The 19,632-nt window shown below is 33.1% G+C and overlaps 1 pseudogene; it reads left to right on the top strand.

Annotated features, from left to right (window-relative positions):
* Nucleotides 1–4,053: 4,053 nt before the first annotated feature.
* On the top strand, nt 4,054–10,436 carry LOC149572704 (secreted RxLR effector protein 161 pseudogene; annotated as a pseudogene).
* The last annotated feature ends 9,196 nt before the right edge of the window (nt 10,437–19,632 follow it).

Raw genomic sequence — 19,632 nt, 5'->3', positions numbered from 1 at the left:
CACTATCTCGAGGGAAAATATACAATGCAAGGAGTTTAGAATCTAAGCTTCTCTTTGAATTTTCAATTCACAAAATTCAAGTATAAGATTTAATGTAGCAAAGAATTCAACAATTAATGTAAAAAGCTGGAAAAAAATGCTTATAATTATACTGAGGAATGCCTCCTTTACATTTGTACATCATAGAGGACCTCGGTCCTCGGCAAAACTGGAGCTTTTCTTACTCCGTTCTTTCCTACCAATGCTTTTTTGAATGGAGTGTTGAATTGTGACAACAAGAAAAAGATTGTGAAAATCAATCACAACAAGGAAAAAACAAGATTGTTAAAACAATAAAACAATCTCTCTCTTATTTTAGAAAAAAGAATAGTTTTTTGCTTTCAGAAGAAAGATTTCAATTATCTTTGAAAGAATAAATCTGATTTTTTATTCTATGTTAAGAGATTATTGTTATCTTCAAGAGGTTATAAACATTTGTTCTCTTGAAGGAAAAAAGAAGTGAATTGTACAGGCAGCTGTGAAGATTGCAGATGTAATTGTTTTTCCTTTGAGCAATAAGATTACCAATACTTGCCCCGTGGATGTTTCCTTGGCAAATTGTCAAGGTTTTACCATGTAAATCTGTGTATTTTCATGTGTTCTATTATTCTTCTTTATTTTTCTCATTACTTCTTTGCATCTAATTTGTGTTGTAACTTTAATGTCTCTGGGTTAAAGCTTTCGCATTTATAACAAGTGGTATCAGAGCATTTTTTTTGCAGCAACTGTGTTAGAATTTGGTGTTGATTATGTAGCATCAAATGGCAAAGGTTTCAAATACAAGATTTGAGGTGGAGAAATTTAATGGAAAGAATAATTTTGAGCTTTGGAAACTCAAAATGCGTGATTTGTTAGTGCAGCAAGATTTGCACAAGGCACCTGCAGATATGTCTGATGAGGACTGGGAAGATTTGGATATGAGAGCTCTTAGCACAATTCATTTGTGTTTGGCTGATGAGGTTCTTTTTAATATTGTTGGAGAAAGTACAACTACATGCTTATGGAGCAAAATGGAGAGTCTTTATATGACAAAATCCTTGACAAATTGGATCTACTTGAAGAGGCAATTGTATAGTTTGTGAATGAAGGAAGGTATAAATTTTTTTGATCATTTAAATGTTTTCAATACTCTTATTTGTCAATTAGCTAGTATGGGTGTAAATATCGAAGATGAAGACAAGGTTGTTACTTTTTTGTGTTCATTGCCTGATTCCTAGAATCACTTAGCCAATTCTATTAGCTTTAGCACAACTGACACCCTTGAATTTGATTCTGTTGTGGGAGCTTTTTTGTCTAAAGAGGTGCGCAGGAAGTCTAATACAAAAACCTCCACATCGGAAGCAATGGTGGCTAGAGGTCGATCAACATAAAAAGGGGAGAATTCGAGAGGAACATCCAGATCTAAGTCAAAAGGCAGAAAGGGTAAGGGAAAATGTTGGTATTGCAATAAATCTAGGCATCTCAAGAAAGATTGTTGGAAGAGGAAAGAAGAGAACGATGACTCCAAAAAGGAAGCAAATCTGGCTGAGACGAGTTCGGGTATGGTCGATGAGATATTATATGTTTGTGGTTTTTCATAACGTGATGAGGAATGGTTATTAGATTCTGGTGCTTCAAATCATATGTGTCCACATGGGAATTGGTTTTCTACTTACCAAGCTATTGATGGCAGTGTTGTTCTTGTGGGAAACAATACATTTCATGTAAGACTATTGGGATTGGAAGCATTAAGATTAAAATGTTTGACGATGTTGTAAAAACATTAACAGAGGTAAGACATGTACCAGAACTTCAAAGGAATTTAATTTCTTTAGGAGTTTTAGATTCTGGTGTTTATAAATTTTCTTGTCAAGGTGGAGAGTTGAAAGTGTCCAAAGGAATTTTGGTGGTCATGAAGGCTACAAAAGTTGGAAACCTTTACAGGCTAAATGGGAATACTGAGATAAATAAAGTAGCGGTGGTATCTAAGGAAACAGATGATTCTACTCATTTATGGCATCAACAGTTGGGTCATATGTGCGAGAAAGGGTTGAAGGTACTAGTAAACCGTAAGTTACTTCCAAATTTAAAGTATTTGAATTTGAATTTTTGCAAGCATTTTGTTTTTGGAGAGCAGTGTAGACAAAAGTTTAAATCAAGTAGTCATACAAGTAAGGGTGTTCTAGACTATATTCATTCAGATGTTTGGGGACCATCCCCTATAGTTTCTTTTGGAGGAGCTTCATATTTTGTGACATTTATAAATGATTACTCTAGAAAGGTGTGGGTCTATATTCTTAAGAGTAAAGCTGATGTGTTTGGTGTATTCAAGCAATTTAGAGCTTTGGTTGAAAAGAATATTGGTAGATCAATCAAATGTTTAAGAACAGATAATGGAGGCGAGTTCACATCATTGGATTTTAAAAATTATTGTAAGGAAGTTGGGATTGAAAGGCATAAAACCATAGTTTACACTCCTCAGCAAATGGTGTTGCTGAACACATGAATAGGACTCTTCTAGAAAGAGCAAGGAGCATGCTTAGTAACGCGAAGTTGGAGCAAGAGTTATGGGCAAAAGTAGTTAATATAGCATGATATCTGATAAATCGATCACCATTAGTTGCAATAGATTGTAAGATTCCTGAAGAGGTATGGACAAGCATTCATGTAGTTATTCAAATTTGAAATTTTTTGGTTGTGATGCATATGCTCTTATTTCAAAGGATCAGCGTTCTAAATTAGACCCCAAATCTAAGAAATACATTTTTGTTGGTTATGGTGATGGAATTAAGGATATAGATTGTGGGATCCTACTACCCAAAAAAACATCATTAGCAGAGATGTAGTGTTTGATGAATTTTCTCTAATAAAATTAGACATTATAGAAGTTGATTTGGAGCAGGAACAAGTACCTCAATATCAACAAGTTCAGTTGGAAACTCAACCATCTACAAAAGATAGGGAGCAAGAAGAAGCTTCTAAAGATGAAGATGTAGATGTGAATGCAGGAAATATACAGGAAAATGTGGAAATACCACAACCATCTCTAAGGAGATCTACACGAGTCAGAAATCCTCCTAAAAGGTATGATGATTTTGTTTCATCTGTTGCTTTGATTTCTAATGATGGGGAACCAAGTTGTTATCAGGAAGCAATGGATGGCACTGAAAATGTTAAATGGAAAATAGCAATGAAAGAAGAAATCAATTCCTTGGAGAAGAATAAAACATGGGACTTGGTAGAACTTCCAAAGGGTAGGAAAGTTGTTGGTTGCAAATGGGTCTACAAACTAAAGAAGGGTACAAACTGAAGAAGGGTGTTGATGATAAAAATGAAAGGTACAAGGCAAGACTGGTAGCAAAAGGATATTCTCAAAAGGAAGGTATTGATTTTCATGAAATTTTTTCACCAGTTGTTAAGCTTATTTCTATTCGGGTTGTTTTAGCATTAGTTGCATTACTTGATCTTGAGTTGGAACAACTAGATGTTAAAACAACATTTTTACATGGAGATTTGGATGAGGAGATATATATGGAACAACCAGAAGGGTTTGTTCAAGATTGCAACAAGAAATTTGTTTGCAAACTCAAGAAGTCATTGTATGGCCTGAAGCAATCACCCAGGCAATGGTACAAAAAGTTTGATTCCTTAATGGTGAGCCAAAAATTCACAAGAAGTGAGTATGACCATTGTGTTTACTTTAAAAGTTTGGAAAATGGTTTATTCATTATCTTGGTGTTATATGTTGATGATATGCTTGTAACAAGAAAAAGCATGGTTGAAATTTATAATTTCAAGGCTCAGTTGGCTAGGTCATTTGATATGAAGGATCTAGGAGCAGCAAAACAAATTTTGGGCATTGAAATACATAGAGTCAGGGAACATGGTAAGCTTTGGTTATCATAGAAGAAATATGTAGAGAAAATCCTCACAAGATTCGGTATGCAAAATGTGAAGCCAATAAATATCCCTTTAGCTTCCTATTTTAAGCTTTCTTCAAGTTTATGTCCTAGTAATAATGAAGAAAAGGATTATATGTCTCGTGTACCATATGCTAATGTAGTAGGAAGTTTAATGTATGCAATGGTATGTACGAGACCAGATATTTCACATACAGTTGGTGTTGTCAGTAGATACATGGAAAATCCAGGAAAAGAGCATTGGGCAGTGGTGAAATGGGTGCTTTGGTATCTTAGAGACACAAGTAATTATTGTATCAACTATAACGGTTGTAGTGATTCAGTATGTGGTTATATTGATTCAAATTTTGTAGGTGATTTGGACAAAAGGAGATCCACTTCAGGATATGTCTTTACTCTTGCAGGTGGAGCTATTAGTTGGATGTCAAAGCTTCAAGAAATAGTTGCTTTATCCACAATTAAGGTAGAGTACATGGCTGTCTCGCATGCATGTAAAGAGGCAATTTGGTTGAAGGGTCTTTTGGGTGAGCTTGGAAAAGTGTAAGACAAAGTGATTATATCTTGTGATAGTCAAAGTGTTATCCATTTGGCCAAAAATCCAAGTTATCACAAAAGGACCAAGCATATTGAAATTAAGTACCATTTTATAAGACAGGTTATTGATGGAGGTGGAGTAACCCTTGAAAAGATCCATACACCTAAAAACTATGCAGATATGTTTACTAAACCAGTACTAGTAGAGACGCTGAAATGGAGTGTGGCTTCTCTTGGTTTGCAAAAGGGGTGATGCATGGGCTTGGGCAAGTATTAGGTAAATTTTTGTCAAGGTGGAGATTGTTGGATTGTGACAACAAGAAAAAGATTGTGAAAATCAATCACAAGAAGGAAAAAATAAGATTGTTAAAACAATAAAACAATCTTTCTCTTATTTTAGAAAAAAGAATAGTTTTTTTCTTTTGGAAGAAAGATTTCAATTATCTTTGAAAGAATAAATCTGATTTTTAATTATATATTGAGAGATTATTGTTATTTTCAAGAGGTTATAAATATTTGTACTCTTGAAGGAAAAAAGGAGTGAATTGTACAGCAATATTGTTGCAGCTGTGAAGATTGCAGATGTAATTGTTTTTCCTCTAAGTAATAAGATTACCAGTACTTGCCCCGTGGATGTTTCCTTGGCAAATTGTCAAGGTTTTGCAACATAAATCTGTGTATTTTCATTTGTTCTTTTATTCTTCTTTATTTTTCTTGTAACTTCTTTACATCTAATTTGTGTTGTAATTTTAATGTCTCTGGGTTAAAGCTTCTGGATATATAACATGGAGAACTTTTGTAATTTCTCATTTATTCTTACTAATATAATATACAAAGCTTTGGTTGTTTACCAATAAAATAAAATAATATTATTATTATTATTTATTACATTTGAGTAGACTCAAACCAAGACCTCCCACATAAGAGGCTCACTTGCCTAACAATTTTTTTTATTACTACAAAACTTAACATTAAAAAATAATAATTTACTTTATTAAATTTACATATTTGAAATAAAGTAGTTAAAAATTTATACAAAAATATCCTAAACATTAATACTATGAATTTTTTTATTTAAATCAAATTCAAAAGATCAATGACTACTTTATTATGTTAATAAAATTAATTTTAACGTAACTTAAATAAGACCATCCCTATGTATGATGCTAATTGAAAATATTACATATATTTCTTTGGAAAAATTGATTAGTTAACTAAAAATACAAATAGGAAAATTAATTTTATTTTAATTCTAGTACAAAATAGCTTTATATTAAAGATTAAAATTATATTACTTTTTAAATATTAGTGTGTATGCATGTAGTTTTAATTTTTAAATTAGTAAGAAATATTTTATAGTTAAAATTTAGAAACATTGTATTTTTTAATCTTTCTAAATTAAACTTACAAATTAAATATGATTTTTTGGGGGTTTTATAATATTACATAATAGAAAAATAATTGTAGCTACTAAAAATGAAACATTAATTGTATATCATTCAATATAATCATTCTCAATAATTGTGATTCAAAAAAAATCTAAAATTTAAAATTGTTATTGTATGTACTATTATATTCACTCTTTGAAATCTAATTAACATAAAAATTTATTTTAGTAAGTCAAATATTTCTTAAGTTTTTAAATTTATTTATATATGATTGGCTAAATTCTTTTGGTGTTATAGGAGCCCTTTTTTTTGGAGGGTTCTCCATATTCCAATTTTTACGGCTAATTTATAGATTATATTATTTAAACATATTTACCATATGCTTTTCTAACTAACCTTTCATGCCTAATCAATATACTTATTACATGTTATGATACCATTGCTAGAGTATATTATCATTCAACAATATTTTTTAAAATTTACAAAACATAAAGTTCAACCTCTTACAAAAAAATATATAAACATAAAGTATAAATTTTTCAATAATTTATTAATTATGAATTCTCTTACTTTCTAAAATAATTTTCTAATTATACATTCAACTAAATTAAATTTATTAAAAATATATAATAAAATGACAACTTATATTCCATAATGTCAAAACAAATACAATTAACTATAGAGACAAATACCACGCCACTATGTGGCACTTGTTTTTAATGTATTCATGTGTCTTAAACAATATTTTTGTATCACAAAAATTAACAACAATTTTAAATCATAATAAACATAATTTATAAAAAAAACATTAGCAAAACATTAATTCAAACCATTTAGAGCAAATGCTTACCCAACCAAATACATATTTACATTAAATTACTGGTAATGAATAAAGAAAGAAATTAATATAACACTATGAATATTAACAAAAATAAATAAAACACAAAAAAAATGCACTAAAACATGAATATTTTTTAGGTACAACATACATGTGTTGGATTTCCACTAATACATGTACTAAATGTAATCTAATGAGGCAGAAATCCCTTTTGTACTTGAATTGTAAAGAAGGTAAAGAAATAAATATCCCTTTTATTACAGTGTTGCAAAAATAATATAATAAATATTGATGAATGCATATTTTTACTATTTCTTTAAATAGAATAAAACTTTAAAGCTATTAAAATAATTTACTTTAATGGTTTTTCTTGCCTAACAAAAAAATAATTTATTACTACGGTACTTAAGATTAAATTAAAAAAATTTACTTTATTAAATTTACATATTTGAAATAAAGTCATTGTAAAAAAATTATAGAAAAATACCCTAAACATTAACCAATGATGATTACCACTGTGAGTGAATTTTAATAAAAAGTGAATTCAAAAGATCAATGACTACTTTATTATGTTAATAAAAATAATTTTAACTTAACTTGATTTAAATAATCACAACCCTATATGTGATGCTAAGTGAAAGTTTTAAATATATTTCTTTAGAAAAAATAATTAGTTAACTAAAAATACAAATAAGAAAATCAATTTTATTTTAATTCTAATATAAAATATATTTAGATTGAAGATAAAAATTATATTACTTTTAAAATATTAGTGTGTATGCATGCAGTTTTAATTTTCAAATTTAGTAAATAATATTTTATTTTTAAAATTTATAAACATTATGTTCTTTAAATTTTCTAAATTAAACTTACAAATTAGATTTGATTTTTTTTTGTGTTTTATAATATAATATAATAGAAAAATTGAAGCTACTAAAAATTAAACATTAATTATACATTATTCAATATAATTATTCTCAAAAAAATAATTGTAATTTAAAAACTTGTCTAAAATTAAAAGTTATTATTTCTAACGTATTCATGTGTCTTAAATAATATTTTTTTATCACAAGAATTAACAACAATTTTAAACCATGATAAAAATAATTTATAAAAGAAACTTTAGCAAAACATTAATTCAAACTATTCATTTAGAGAAAATATTTACCAGTAATGAATAAACAAAGAAATTAATATAACGATATGAATATTAACAAAAAATAAAACACAAAACAAATGCATTAAAACATGAAATTTTTGAGGTGCAAGATACATGTGTTGGATTTCCACTAATATGTGCACCAAATGCAATCTAATGAGGTGGAATTCCCTTCTATTTTTTCTTCATTGTCAAGACAGATAAACAATAAATCTATTTTGCGAAGTAAACTATTGAAGCTTCTTCAAATATAAAATATATGAACTTTTCCTCTGACATTGCTTCCTAACACGATAAAAATACATAGAGACAGTTTTTATTTCGGCCCAGAAAACTTGACCCTCTTATTTATTCATCCAATAGAAAAAAAAAAGTATCACAACCTCTACACTAGTTTTTGCATCATTTAACAATAGAACCATTGTTGAATTGCACAATATTTGAGGGATGCAAATAAAAAGAATTGAAAGCCTATCCTACCATTTCAAGCAAAGAAAACATAAAATTTCTCATGACATATTCAAATCCTAAGATAGTAAAAGAGGTTTGGAACCTTGCCAAAAACTTGCAAAATTTCAAACATGTGATACATAAATGAGTATACTAAAAAGTATTAAAATGGGTGAATTTTACCAAATCTTAAATTTGATCCACAATCCATGAAATTGAGAAAAACATAACACACCTATGTTGAAAATAAATTTTGAAGAAAAAAGTTAGTCTCCAGAAATGCTTATCCAAAAAAACATCTAACAAAAAAATGCCACAACTTAAAAGAAAAAAAAAAATTGTTCAACATGATAAATACAAGAAGAACAAAGTATATGGCTTGAGATGGAGAATAATTTTTTTAGAATACTTTCTTTCAATTTTATGATTTTTACATTCAAATTAGAAACTTACCAATCTTACAAGATGATGTTTACATTTGAGTTAGAAACTTATTATTTAAACAAATAGGAAATTAAATCTAAATAGCCTATCAGCTGATAAAATGTTTGCAAATTAGTATCAGTGTGACTCCCGACTAAGTAATTCATATGCTTGAAATTAATATGAAATGTTTGTTTTAAGATTATACTTTTTTAACAATAATGAAAGTCTAGGATGTATTAGTTTTTATTTTAATGAAGAAAAGTTTGCCATGAATGTTATAACCTAATTTGTTAGTGTTAAAAATATATTAAATGATAATTTTTTTATATCAGTGATAAAGCGTTTATATTACTATAATGGAAAAAGTAAATATATTTAGAATTCAAAACTGGGGTGTCTAATATATGCGTAAAACTGATAAATAAAAATTGAACAGTAATAGAATTAAATAATTTTAAAGGTTTCCATTTTTTATAAAGTTCTAACTTTTTTATATTTATCAAAATATAAAAAATTATATTTATTAAAGAACTTATTGGTTAGTGTGGAAAATGGTAAGGGGAAAAATAATCTTTATCAAACAAAAATTAGATAAATTTAAAATTCATCATTATTTGACACAGATTTTGTAATATTAAATTCAGCTTACTTCAATGAGGAAGCCTCTAGAATGCTTGAATGAATCTGTAAAAACTACAATTGTTGAAGTAGAGAAGAGCCCTCTACTAAGGAAAGGAAAGAAGGAAAAAAATAAGGCTCTTCAGTTTTCTTTGTTGTCACAAATTTTTAATTAGTTTTGTGTTTTCTTTGGTAAAGTTTCTAATTTGGCAAGTTCACAGGGAGTATGTGAATTGCAAGGATGGCAACAATATACTGTTAGAATAAAGCGTTGATTTAATTTCATTTATTAAATTTGCTTTACTCCTTTCTTAAGATTTTACTTTATGCACCTTTTGCATCTCTATTTAATAATTAATTATTAATTATTAAATAGCTTTTCCTTTTAGGTTACCCTTTTTTAGGGTTTTGATCTCCTTTGTATTTTATTATCTTTTTCATTTCTAAAAATACATTAGCACATTTTTCAGAGCAAAACCCTTTGCCTTATCTTGTCTTTTTCTTTTGTGACAGGTTTTTGCATGCAGGTATTCGAAGGCTTTGTGGATTTGTGTTGATCAAATCCTTCATGGTATCAGAGCCAGATCTACTACAACTTGTTCGTTATTTGGAGAAAAAGGAGAACGAGGGTTTGACAGAACAGATCTGAAATTTTTTGAGAAAATAGGGGGGTCACTATTTTTTGGAGCAAATTGAGGGCAAACGGACGTCACCGATGGATCCAAAAGGTGTCAAAACCCCTATTTCCATATAAAGTTTGTTCGATTTGGACAACGTTGCTCCGAGAGACCAAAAAAATTTGTCGTACGGCCTTCTGCACGCAGTTCGAGGCAATTTTTTTTTTTTTAATCAAAAAAAATGACCGCAGGTAGTTTTTCGGCCCGCAGACCTGTTTTTCGGCAGGGGAAGGCATTTTTCGGCCCGCAAACCTGTTTCTCGGCATGGTGACTGTTTTCTGGGGAGTACCCAACGGCATTTTTACCGGCGTCATTTTTTTTCTTTTTTCGGCACCATTTTCCACCACCTCCACTCAGCTCAGGGTTGAGCTCCGCTATGGGCTGAGCTCCACTCCGCCATACAATTGAGCCACCCGAGCTCCGCTCCGCCGCCGCCAGTGGTGGCGCATTTTATTTTAATTATTTTTTAAAAAAATATATATATATATATATAATAATTTTTTTATTGCCAATGAGGGGCCTTGCCTTTTTTTGCGATAACTCTCGCATACGGGGGTCTTTTTCAATTCTGAAAAAAGCGTCGGAAAGCTGATTCAAAGATGGATATGATGTAGAAGGAATTTTTGGATTTTTTTTCTAGATTGATACCTATTTTGGCATTTGAAGTCTGTTGATGACTTCTATCTTTCGGGGGGCATAACTTCTTCGTTATAGCTCCGTTTTTCGATCCGAAAAGCTCTTTTTGAGCACTTTCCAAATTCTCAGTCTTTTCACCAGTATTTAGTACCAAGTATTTTTTATTTGTATTTGAATCTTTTTTTCTCTTATCTCATTTACGCAATCTATTTGTAAGTTGGGGTTCGGTTTATTGCATTGTGGGGGGCATTTTGATATTTATTTCTGTTATTATATCAGTATATCAGAAAACACAAAAAAAAAAACCCTTTCTAAAACAATGGCCGAGACCACTTCTTCTCTAGAACTTCTGATCCCTCATAATTATCACACTTGGAAGACCTCAATGACTCGGCTTCTCCGGTCAAAAGGGTTGTGGTCATGTTTAGATGTTGTTCAGCCTATTCTTCAGAGACCTTTTGAGATCATGTAACATCGAAACAAAATGGATGAGGCAATCAGATTGATTGCATTACAGGTATCAAATAGTTTACAGTTTCATTTGGATGGGTGTAATACTCCTTTGGCTATGTGGACCAAGCTTGAAGGCTTGTTTGGTACTGTGAATGAGTTCAGGGCACTTCAGATAGAGACAGAGCTTACAACACTTGCACCGGATTCCTTTCTGACTATTGATGACTTCTTGATGAAGTTTACTCAACAGAGATCCTTGTTGCTGAGTTGTGAAAAGACGAAGACTAATACTGAGTGCATCTATTTGATTCTCTCAAAGCTTCGAGGGGATTTTCAAATTTTTGCTTCCACATTCTATTCCACCAAAGATGCTTTGGGGAATTGATTTGTTATGCCTTCTTTTCAAGTCTTTTGTGATCGCTTGACTAGAGAGCAGTCAAAATGCACACAGTTGGATACTGTGACCGATTCTAAGACAAAGGCATTGGTAGCTCAGACATCTTCAGGAAAGCCGAAGCCAAAATTGAAGCATAAGATAGATTCAGCAGGCAGTGAGAGTTCCTCCAAGCCTCCTCCCAAATCAGATGCTCGAAAACCCTCTCAGAAAGGTAATACTTCTAAGTCTGGTGAGTCTTCCTCCAAGACTAAAAAGTATACAGGTGAACCTTGCAGTTTTTGTGGCAAGGAAGGACATCTAGTTTCCAGGTGTTGGAAACGTCTTGAGGCATTAGAGGAGGCTATGCAGCAGTCTAGTATTGCTTCTCCAAAGCCTCCACCTCCAGCTACAGGGAAAGCACATGCTCTCTCTGCACACGCATTGTCCTCTCCAGCTTCTTGGATTCTTGATTCTGGAGCTTCCCATCATATGACACACTCACCTGATTTGGTTACCTCACTTGCTCAGAGTGTTACTACACAGATTGCAGTTGGTGACTCTTCTCATCTTTCAGTCACAGGTTCAGGAACTATCTCTTTAGAGGGTGGTTCACTACAGGATGTTCTCTTGGTTCCAGCCATTTCTACGAACCTCCTGTCTATCTTTCAGATTTTTCATTCAAGCTCTGGGAAGATAGTTGAGTTCTCACCACATGATGTGGTTATTCGAGACCTCCATGATCCTGATTTTTTTATTGCTACAGGGAGTGTTGATCTTCAGTCTCACTTATATCAGTTTGATGGCTTTGAGAGCTCCGATTCTACAGGTGTGTTTCTCTCATTGCTCATGCAGACACAGTGAGCAAACTTTGGCATGAGCATTTTGGTCATGTCAACTACAGATACTTACAACAGATGAGTACACAGGAGCTAGTGATTGGATTACCTCAGATCTCTTGTATTGACGGTGTGTGTCATGGTTGTGCACTTGGAAAACATTATAGAGATTCTTTTCCAACAGGTGGATCCACACGTGATAAGGCACCATTGGAGTTGATACATAGTGATCTTATGTCATTTCCCACTCCATCTTTTTTAGGTGCTCGATATGTGCTCACCTTCATTGATGACTTCTCCAGACGCACATGGGTGTACTTTTTGAAGTACAAGTCTGATGTCTTTGATTCATTTCGAATCTTTAAGACCTTTGTGGAGAAGCAGTCTGGTCTTTTTGTCAGGCGTATCCACACTAACAATGGGGGGGAATACGTGAATCAGTCTTTCAGAGATTTTTACACTGAGCATGGTTTACAACATCAATTCTCTATTCCCCATACACCTCAGCAAAATGGGGTTGCTAAGAGAAAAAATAAGACATTACGAGAGATGGCTAATTGTATGATACAGTCTCGTGCTATGAGTTCTTCATTTTGAGCTAAGGCTATCAATTGTGCCAACTATATTCAGAATCGGATGCCTCATAAGGCATTGTGACACATGACTCCTAAGGAGGCTTGGACTCATGTCAAGCTTGACGTTTCTACTTTCCACATTTTTGGTAGTGAGGCTTGGGCATTTATTCCAGATGCTCAGTGAAAAGCCATGGAGAAGAAGATTCGACCACTCATTTTTGTTGGCTACTGTGAGGATGTGAAAGCGTACAGGTTGTTTGATCCTGATTCCAGAGATGTCTTGTTTCGGCGAGATGTTCAGTTTGATGAGCATTATCCTTCTATGGATCCTCCATCTTCAACTACTTCTTCACTACCCACTCCTTCATCTACTCCTCTATAGGATTATGCCTCCTCTGAGGATGATCTTGAGATTGATCCCCCTTTGCCTCCTCCACCAGATGTTTCGCGAGTGCCCAAGTGAGCCCGTGATACTGTTGATGCAGCTGGACCTCTGGTAGGTGATCCTACAGATGTTCGTCGTACTCGTTCTCAGACTACAGGTAGTGGCCTTTTGAGTCATGCCATTTCTGATGACCCTCAAAAATTTTCACAGGCATCAGGACACTCAAAATGGGATAGGGCAATGGATGAGGAGTATTCTTCTTTGATGAAGAACCACACATGGGATCTGTGTTCTCTTCTGAAAGGAAGAAAGCTAGTTCGGTGTCGTTGGGTGTACTGTACCAAGTATGTTGCAGATGGTTCTATTGAAAGGTACAAGGCACCTCTTGTTGCAAAGGGTTTCACACAGGTTGAGGGTATTGATTACTCTAAAACCTTTGCCCCCGTTGCCAAGATGAACTCTATTCGCCTTTTACTCTCTCTTGCAGCTTTGCAGAAATGGATAGTTTTTCAGATGGATGTGAAGAGTGCCTTTTTGCATGGAGACCTACATGAGGAGATCTATATGGAGCATCCTCATGGTTTTGTGCAGGACTCTTCATTGGTATGCTGGCTTCGGAGGTCTTTATATGGTCTCAAACAGGCCCCTAAGGCTTGGTATGAGAAGATGGATTCCTTCTTGCTTGCTTCCCACTTCACACAGTGTTATTCTGATCCTACAATTTACATTCAGCATCATGGGTCTAACTTATTGATACTTGTGCTTTATGTTGATGACCTCATCATCACAGGAAGCTCAGTCTCCATGATACAGGGTATTCAACAAGCATTGAGGGAGTAGTTTGAGATGACAGATCTTGGCCTTCTGCACTATTTTTTGGGCCTACAGTTTGTTCAGTCTTCAGATGGGATAGCCATACTCCAGCAGAAGTATGCTCATGATATGCTTCAGAGATTCAGCATGCTTGATTGCAAGCTTGCCCCCACACCTTTTCAGTTAGGTGTTGTTTTATCTACCACTTGCTCTACTCCTACAGTGGATTCCACTCTTTATAGATAGTTTGTGGGTAGTTTGTTGTACTTGACACACACACGTCCTGATATTTCCTTTGTGGTTGGACTTGTCTCTCGATTCTCCCATGATCCTCATGAGAGTCATTAGCAAGAATCCAAATGTATCTTAAGGTATATTAGAGGTACAACATGTTATGGCATTCACTACACATCAGGGGATCCTCGCATTGTTGGTTTCACAGATTCAGACTGGGCTGGTGACATTGATGATCACAAGTCTACTTCTAGTTTGTATTTTGTCTTGGTTCTGGTCCTATCACATGGTCTTACAAAAAGCAACATGCTCACGCATTATCATCTACAGAGGTAGAATACAGAGTAGTTGTATTAGCTAGTTAGGAGGTTTTGTCGCTTTGACAGTTGATGACAGAGTTTGGATCTCTTCCTGATAGTCCCACCTTTCTATGGTGTGATAGCCAGAGTGCTATACACATCTCACGCAACCCTGTTGAGCATCAGTGGACCAAGCATATTGAGCTTCACATGCACTTTATCAGGCATCTCATTCAGGATTGTGCTTTGAGCTTGGAGTACATTCCTATTGCTGAGCAGGTTGCAGACATCTTCACTAAACCTTTTGCATCCCCACGATATCTTCAACTGCATTCTATGCTTGGGGTGAAGGAAGTTGTCCTTGGGGGGTCTCAGTGATGAGTCCTTCCTTCCTTTTTTTTACTGCTGTCTCTTTTTGGAGTAGAGTTTTTCCCACTGGGTTTTCTCTATTTCTCTGTTTCATAGAGATTTAGTTGTTATTGGGTACCTCATCAGGCCTTGTTGTCGGGACCCAAGTTTTCTTTGAGCTTTGCATTGCAGTTTCCTTGTTTTTTTTTGCATTGTTTGTAGCTGCATTGTTGCTCATCTTAAGGGGGGTGTTAGAGTAAAGCATTGATTTAATTTCATTTATTAAATTCACTTTACTCCCTTCTTAAGATTTTACTTTATGCACCTTTTGCATCTCTATTTAATAATTACTTATTAATTATTAAATAGCTTTTCCTTTTAGGTTACCCTTTTTTAGGGTTTTGATCTCCTTTTATAAGGATTGATCTCCTTTTTATTTTATTATCTTTTTCATTTCTAAAAATACATTAGCACATTTTTCAAAGCAAAACCCTTTGCCTTCTCTTGTCTTTTTCTTCTGTGACAGGTTTTTGCATGTAGGTATTTGAAGGCTTTGTGGATTTGTGTTGATCAAATCCTTCATATACACTCTCCCCTAATGCATTACTTGTCATTGATTCATTATAGGGATGAGTTATATGGCATTTCCCAAAGGCATTGATTCATGAGTGCTCTTGTACCATCGTGGTGATTCCTCTCATTGGGAAGAAACTTCTAGTGTTTCCTTTACTTTTTTAATCATCCCAAGGACAAGGACTACAATTTTATTTTTCTAGTGAGAAGCTCTAGAAATAATACTCTCAAGATTAAGACATCTAGTTTGGGTCTCATCTTCTTGTTTGACTTATTGCATTCTGAGGCCTTGTAACCTAAGACAATAGAGTTTGAAACCCACGCATGTGAACTCCACCAACTACTATTATATATCGTTTGCATCAGAAACTCCCCTACCTCTTGTGAAATAGAGATAATTAAAGTCTCCACTTTGGCCTAGGATTGAGTCACACTAAATGTAAGTGACTAATATTTCCCCTTTTTCACTTGTATTCTCTGGATTGACATCGCTATGTTCCCCATCCTGGTAGCATGTGCTCCTAAAATCTAATAGATTTTCTCATATAAGAGATGATGAATTTAAATTTCATCACTATAAAGTTGGCAGGCACATTTAAAAACATTTCATCACTATCTCTCATTTCAATATATTAAAAATGTAAATATTAAATCTAACAACAAAATAGAATAGTACATTTACTCTATGTGTGCTTTATTCTATGCATTGTAAACAACAAAAATAAAAATAAAAATTTTAGATGTGTTTAGTGTTTGGTTTTCTAGGTGCATGTAATTTATCTGAATAGACTCTATAGGTGGCAACTGCTATGCAGCCACTTATTTAGTAAGTTGTGTATCACTTTGTTACCATTTACTAAATAAATGGTTGCATGGCCCTACAAATTCCTAGGTTATGTCTCTCCAAAAGAGGAGTGAGTTCAAACAAATGACATCTATTATATTCATTTTAGATACCTTGTTACTGTATTCAATGCTCCTAATTCATCTACAACCCCATCCATAATACACAAGATCCATAAATAATTTTTCATAATTTTCTCAGCATAAACAAAATCATGTAATGTCTTAGAAAAAACATTAATTTGACTTTCTTACCATCTTTATACCTTGTATTACAATCCACACACTCATTGTAATATCATTTGGATCCTTCTATTGATACGCCTTCTCCAAACAAAAGGCATTACCTATGTTGGGGAATAATTGAGCTACCACATTTAAAAGACTCTATGAGAAATGTAGCATAGATAAGACACGTGCACTTTTGACAAGATGCCACAACTTGGCATCTACTTCTAAACTAAACTATAGAATGAGAGATAGTAGTTTTGACATATAATTGGACTTATGGCTACACAACATGGTTTTAAGGATTAATGCAACATGTCCTAATGCAACTAGCTAAAAACATCAACTAAAAAATGTTAGGAAACATTGTTTCTTCTTGTCATAATGATTTAAGGGAAGTATACTGGGAATCAAAATTTGTCCTATACATAAATAGTCAAAGATGCAACATAAGTTCTAAAGAGGAAATGGAAATATCCATTTTCACAAATTTATGAGAAAGACAGATTAAGGTACTAACCAATGAAGAAGTGATACAAATGAAGTTGAAACCTTTGTAGTGAAAGGGAGTGTTATTTGATAGGAATATTACTGAATTTTTTTTAACACCCCTACTTTAAAAAAAATTAAAATGTAGAAATATAATTTTAAAACAAAATTTTGGAAAACTAGGCATCAATCACAAGTTGCTATTTTGGGCTCAATTATACTTTCAATCTTGAAAACTTCATTTGAAGGTTCCTTTAAAAGTTACAATGTGTCTTCTCTTTTCAAGTTTGATATTAATATATTTAGATCATAAGATGTCATGTTAAGCAAGTTTGTTGAGTGTAGACATAGTCTAGGCAATATCTCACTATAGGAGGCATAATAAGTTGAAGATAACATTTTTTCATCACTAAGGATTTTTAACTATTCTACCCCTCAACACATTAAAATATAATTTGAGATTAACTTTTTCATTTTCTTTTTCTTATTTTAAATCCATTATAGTAGTCTTGATTAAATACTATTTTTAGTTATATCATTATCTAAGTTACATTAATTATTTTAGTTATATTAATTAAATGATTGTCCATGTTCTTCCCCCTATCTATTGATCTTTCTTTATCTGTCTCTATCTTTTGATCTTTACTTTCTAACTCTTCCTATCATTATGTGTGCCATTTTTCATCCCCTCACAAAGTTTATTCTCCTCCTCTCTCACGCACGCGATCTATGTTTTTCTTAGTCTTCATCCTTCACCCCTCCAAATTTATCTCTACTTTTGCCTTTTCTAAACCATCTAAACTTTAGGTAGAAACTTTGATGCATTATATCCTTTCTTAATACAAATTTCAATTGTCTAAGATTACTAACTATTACTTGCCCACTTCCTTACATAATTAACAATATTAATGCAATTTTTTTAACAAAAATCAATGATGAAACTACTAACTACTACTAAATGCTTCCTTGTCTAATTTATAACTTAAGCCCATTCTTTAACAAAAATTGGTGTTTTCTAATACAATCTTTGTGTATTCATCATGAAAAAATATATATGTGAGAAAATTTAAACATCTAAAACCTGGCCTTGCCTTTGAATTCATGTCATTTTGTGTCTTTTGGGGTGAACATCCCACCTCTAGTATCTAGTCAAACTTTTTTAGTCTCCCATCTTTCTTTTCCCTTTATTTTTTTCTCTTCTTCCAACTACATAAAATGCTCCTTTAGCGATTCCCAACCACATTTGGCTTCCTCTTTTTGTTTTCCCCTTGCTTGATGTTGTACTCCACACCAAGAAAGGTATGAAACTCTTCAAAATTATTACAACTTCTCTTCACTTCCCTTCCTTTAGCACAATCCCACACAAGGCTCAACCATTATAAGCATCTATGTCATAACTCATATCTATTTTAGCTTCACATATGACCACATATCCCATTGTGTGTCCTCATTTATTCGTAGCTCAAGAACTCTAACCATTACTACCAAAGAAATATCAATATTTGAGTTGTAATGGTTTTCTACCACCATGAGTTCCTCTTTACGTAACAGGTCTGATATCTACCAAACTGGGGGTTCTCTATCAATAAAATTTCCTTCATCCACTTTCTACATCTCACTTCTCCCAAAAAAAATTGCTATTGGTTGGTTGTCTTTAAGGAGAAATTGGCCTCCATCTTGTTGCCTATATTAACACGAAGCTAAACAAGCCACCAGGAGTAACGTATTGTCACCCAATACTAAATAATTAACAAATTTCCCTCCCTCTTCATCCAATTAACAACCCAAAACTTCATCTAGACACTTCCTTCGATAATCACCAATGCACTAATAGTATTGATCATGTCGGCCTTACTTAATTAATGTTGGTTGCACTAAATTGTTGTGACAACTTGTTGTATATGGGAAAATCTAACCTGTCGGGAGCACGTGTAAACAAGTAAATGTTAGTACCATATGCACTCAAGATTAAAATAAGATTGATAAAACCACTAAGTCTACTTGAGTTTTAAAACAACTATGCAACCAACAAATAAAGTCCTCACATAACCTCAAAGTAGATCAACAAGGGCACCCATAAGAGGCCTTGTTGGTGTGCTCAAGTGTGAGGGATGTAGATGTGCTCTCCCAAACACAACTATTGAATCCCAAGGTAATGAAATGTAAAAATGAACATGCAACTAAACTAAATGATGAAGAATGCTTCAAGAGATGGCTATGGAAGCAACCATTCTTGAGAGCACTCAATGGATAATGGAGATGGATGCAATAAGAAAATCTAAGAATGCAATACTAACATGAGTATGGAAAAAAATTGCAATAACTAAACAAACTACCAAAGGGTTAGTAGCAAATATGCAAGTCACAAAACCACTAAAGAGCTCTAACAACAAACTAGCACGATAACAATGCAAATGAGGGAGATGAGAAATTCTTGAGACAAGGGCTCTATTTATAGGTTTGAGAGAGGCCTTGTGGAGGTGGCATCTATGTGCCATCCATATAGGTGCCACAAG

The sequence above is a fragment of the Cupressus sempervirens genome, chromosome 2 (assembly GCF_028749045.1).
Source record: "Cupressus sempervirens isolate cs-2001-9-10 chromosome 2, ASM2874904v1, whole genome shotgun sequence".
Lineage (NCBI taxonomy): Eukaryota > Viridiplantae > Streptophyta > Pinopsida > Cupressales > Cupressaceae > Cupressus > Cupressus sempervirens.
Note: the sequence above shows the minus strand (reverse complement) of the source record. Positions and strands in the feature narration are given on the sequence as shown.